Raw genomic sequence first — 5,391 nt, 5'->3', positions numbered from 1 at the left:
ATAGTTTATCTGTAACCTTTGGCAAATTATATAGGCCAGCCTTTGTGCTATGTGGTATTGAGAGCTGAAAATAAGCATGGCAGGAGTTGAATGTCTTGTGAAAAAGGAAATGGGATTTAGAGCTTTTTTCATTGCATCTTCCTACCATTTTGCATTTATGTTGTTGCATGGTGTCTAGACTCTATTGCTTCCTTTCTTTCTTTCTTCCTTCTTTTTTCTAAGCACGCTCTATATATAATGATTAACAGATAGATCATGAATATATGAATAGTGGATGGGGATCCGGACAAACACCCATTAAAACTAGTACTGCACAAAAGAAGATAAAAGACGGGCACTGGGAACAAATAAATGTTCCACACCTTTCCCCGAAGGGGGAGTTGCAAAAAGTGTCAGCTTTAGTAGAATCTGATAAGCGGATTATGAACCTTAGGCCAGAGACCATGGTGGTTGATGTGATTGCACTTTATTATTCTGGAGCGATCGTTGGGTAGATCCACTTCCTCGTCCTCACGATCCTTGGGTAAAGGAAGATAGCTCTTATGTTAAAGTGCCATATAAAAAAAATTGAATCGCATCGCGCCAGTTGTCATCTCAAATGTCTTCTATCAAAGTTGTCTTGGGTTTGTCTGCCAGTATGAATTTAGAATTTGAATAGCTTGATATAAAGATTGCTTTCCTTTATGCTGAATTGGAGGCAGAAATATATTTTGAGCAAGCAAAGGGGTTCACAGCAGAGGGCCAAAAAAATCTTGTGTATCGATTGAAAATGAGTTTATATGGACTCAAGCGGACACCTAGATAGTGGTATAAGAAATTTGATTCCTTTGATTGAACACGAGTATGATAAAACTACTTTTGATCATTGTGCGTTTGTTAAAAAGTTCTCCGATGGTGGCTTTACTATTCTCCTGCTATATGTGGATGTCATATTGATAGTCGGTCATGATTCTGAAAAAATTGACAAATTGAAAAAAGAGTTGAGCAAGTTTTTTGCTATGAAAAACTTCATACCTGCAAAATAGATCCTTGGTATGAAGACCTCTCATGATAGAAAGAATGCCAAGTTGTAGCTATCTCTAGAGAGTTATGTCAAGAAAGTACTAGAAAGGTTCAACATGGGCAAGGCAAAAACAATGAGTTCTCTACTTTCAAGTTATTTGAAGGTAAGTTCAAAGTAGAGTTTTACAAGTAAGAAAGAGAAGGAAAACATGCAAAATGTGCCTTATGCATCAGTTGTGGGTAGCTTAATGTATGTCATGGTATGCACAACACCTATTATCGCTCATGTTGTTAGAGTTGTTAGTCAATTCCTCTCTAATCCTGGAAAAAAGCATTGGCAACTGTGAAATGGATTCTTAAGTATCTCAGAGGTATTTCCAATGTGTGTTTGTGCTTTGGATATAGTAAGCCTATGCTTGATGGGTTTCCAGATGCAGATATAACTGGTGACATTAATTTTAGAAAGTCTAATTCAAGATACTTGATTACTTATTCAAGGGCAGTTGTGTCATGACACTCCAGACTGCAAAAATGTGTCGCTTTGTATACCACAGAGGCAGAGTATGTTGTTATCACCGAAGCTAGCAAAGAGATGTTCTGGATGAAAAATATCTTAGAAGAATTAGGTCAAGAACAAGAAAAGTATATTCTCTGCAATGATAATCAGAGTGTTATCCATCTCAAGAATAACTCAACTTTTCATTCAAGATCTAAGCATATTGATGCGTCGTATTCTAGATTCGTGTTGCATTGGAGATGAAGTTAATACAGATTGAAAAAATTCATACTAGTGAAAATGGATCAAATATAATGAAAAAATTATTGCCTATACAAAAAAGTGATGTAGAGGAAAAGTAGGCTTAATGGATCCCCTCACATAGTCTGGAGGGGAACATTTGTTGGGTGGGTCCTCCAAGTGAGAGAAGCCCATTTAAATCCTTAGGGCAATTTGGTAAGTTGCTAGAGTTAAGATTTTGTTATTATAAGTAGGTTGTGTTGTGTGTGTGGCGTGTAAAGAGAGAAAGTGTCGTACGCACAGAAGAGTGAGAATATTTCTCACATTTTCATCAGAGTTTTGAGTGATCATCTATAGTCTAATTTTGATAAAATTACAATATGTTGTTCCTGATAACAAGAGCGGCAGGTGGAGATGGAGACATATCATTTGAGATCCGTGAGCAGCCTAGATTTTTCTAGATTTTACGTTAGTGAAGAAAAATCCATCTTCCTGATCGTACAATCCAGATTTAGAATTGCTTGAACACGGGGGAGCATTTGTGGACATGGAGGTGGAGATAGAGAATTTCCTAACTGGGGCTTGGTGGGACGAGGATAACTTGGAAATATATTCCTTTAAAACAATATTGAATTCAATCATTGAAGTGTGTAAGAAAAGCTCTCAAACAAGCATCTGTCTACACTATCTATCTATAAGGAAAAAAGAAATGACAAAGTCCCTACAATAAAGAATAGCATACATGAGATTTATCTGAGTTCTCTTTGGGAAGCTTTGTATGAGTTAATAAATATGGTTTCTATGCAGTAATATTTAATAGCTGAGCAAATTTTAACACATTCGAGTGGCAATGATTTGCATGGATTGAGATATGCTTGAAAATGTTCCATTTTTTACCATTTAGCATCTTTACGAAAATGGAAGTTTGAGTTGTTGGAATTGTACTTTTTTATGAATAACTTGATATTTTATAGTTTTTTTATATTTTTAAGCATGATATTTTATAGTTTGATGTGGCATCAATATCAATAACTATCATGTCAATAATGTCACGTCGATATTTGATTGAGATGTTCTAATAGCAAAACTCTTTTTGTTCACAAGACCAGTTAACAACCTAATTAATATCAAATAATGATATACTTACAACGTTTTTACAACCCTCTTAAAGCATAAGTTACAATCAATCAATACAAGCATGCAACTTCATTAAAAACGAAATTCAATTGTACAAAAAACTACACTTCATTTAATATGAAGCTATAATATAGTTGTAAATAATGTTCCTACGACTCTCGTTTGTTTTCATTTTTCTTTTCTAACAATATTTTATTCAACTTTTATCTCATCTCAACCCATCTCATCTCATCTTATCTGTAAAAACAAACGAAGCCTAAAGTCAGCATCTCTCAACTCTTCATCCAATCTTTATGATACAAGAAAATCATCACGATATGCTCAGAATTAACTATTCAAATTTCAATCAATCTAAACTCAAAAACCGGTACTACCATATATTTTTCTAAAATCTTACAGTTCAAAATAAACAAAGGCAACTAATGACGTTTGTGCATGACCCTATAAAGCTACCAACAGGCACTACAAGAAATAAGACTTTTTCTAGCGCTCAAAATCATTACAAATACCCCTACTAATCGTTGCAATTGATTATTTGCAGCGATTTCAGCGATAGGAAAAAATCGTCGCAAGAAACTACTATTTTCGCCCATTTTTGTCCGCCACTACAATCCCAAAAATCGACGAAAATGATCTTTCCGTTTATCATTAAATTGTTGAAAAAAGTCAATTGCGGCGATATATATCGTTGTAAAAAGTGTTAAAATTGCCATAATAGTCATTATTTTTCCCAGCGATTTTAGTTATCGTCGCAATAATTCATTTCCAGCGAGGTAATTGTCACCCACAAACAGCATTTCCTGCGAGTAAAAGTCGCCGCAAATAAGTTTATGCGACAAAAAAATATTTATGGCGACCTTTACTCTCCGCAAATACTGTTTCAGAAAATAAATAAAAAAAATGCACAAAACAGAATACATAAAAAATATAATACATATCCAAATTATATTCAGTATAAAATTTCTGGATGGCCACACAAAGCTCAAGCTAATTGCAATTTAACATTTATATCAAACAATAATTAAGAACTACTAAATAAAAAAATTATCCAAACAAGAAAGAGAGTGAATTGGAGAATAAAAAGTACCTTGATTTAATATCCATAGCACTACTTTGCCGCTGCAAGCCTGCAATGTGCCTGTAGTATTACTCTCAATTAGAGTTAGGCAACTTCTTACAACTTCAAGGAAAAAAGTAATATTCTTACAACATTCTTAGAAGCTATAAATGTTACCTTTAGAGAAAAGCACTAAGATCAAGCAAAAGCAAGAACTTTCAGCCTGTGAGCTGCCAAACACAAGCTAGTAATTTAAGTTAAAGTCTAATATACATGCAACCAATTAACTAACTAACTAACTAACAAACAAACTAAGTACTATATATTTCCTTTCAAAACAAAAAAACTAAGTACTATATATATATATATATATATATATATATAATATATAACATGACTAAACTCACGCCCGCAGACATGTTAATTAAGAAATACCAATTAATTATTTGTTTAGTCTAATGTTTCAATTCTTATATATGTCAGGCCTATATAACTTCATTGGGAATGACTTCATCCACCCACCTGCACAAAGGAACAAGAAAATCTCACTGCCAAGAAATACACAATTCTCTAATCCATAAAACAAAGTCATTCGATGATACACTACACACCATATATCAAACTAAAGCGTACTAACTACATACTTGGAATGTATAGAAGGAAAATTCCAAGTACCCATACATCTTTCTTCCAAAGTTTCAAGAGTACTCAAATATAAACAATGGAGATGATTACTCCACATAAAAAAAAAGTACCAATGCAGAAAAAACATACTATGCACCATTGTTCTTTTCTGCTGGAATATAACCAATATTTCTATTGTGATTTCTTATGCAAGTACTATAACCTTATTCCACCAGTTTTATCATAAACTAAATTCTCTTACCGTGGCAAACCCAATGCACATAATACTAAAACTAGGGAAAGGAAAAGGTGCTTCTTCAGATAGGAACAATGATGGATGCCATGGCAGGAGAAATTATCAATTTGAATTATTCTTATGCATAATAACATTATTTTTTCCAATTCAATCTTCCATATACCTGTTAGAGGAATAAATATTAATGGAGAAACAATGTTGGCTAAGGAACTTATGCCAGAAATACGTTTGTACAGCTTATGAGAAACAGTTAGAGCAAGGCACTTACGTTTGTATAGCTCATGAAGAGACCGATGGAAAGCAACTTGCATAAATCTGGTTGAAGAAAGAATTTTCAAAGAGTATAATAAGCTTGCAGTCAATCTCTAGATAGAAGCTTCACTTGAAATAATTTAGATCAAAATGTGGATCTCGGACCTATGAATGGGGATATTTCTGAAACTCACAAAGAAAAAGGGAAGTGAGTTAGACAAAAAGACAAGAAACTTAAAATCAGATTGAAAGTTGAGAGGTAGCAGATCAATTTTTTGTTGAAAGACATTCACCACACTGACCACATGATTGTTGGTAGACTAAGGG

This window comes from Juglans microcarpa x Juglans regia, chromosome 6D (assembly GCF_004785595.1).
Source record: "Juglans microcarpa x Juglans regia isolate MS1-56 chromosome 6D, Jm3101_v1.0, whole genome shotgun sequence".
Taxonomy (NCBI): Eukaryota; Viridiplantae; Streptophyta; class Magnoliopsida; order Fagales; family Juglandaceae; genus Juglans; species Juglans microcarpa x Juglans regia.
This window is presented reverse-complemented; position numbering follows the sequence as displayed.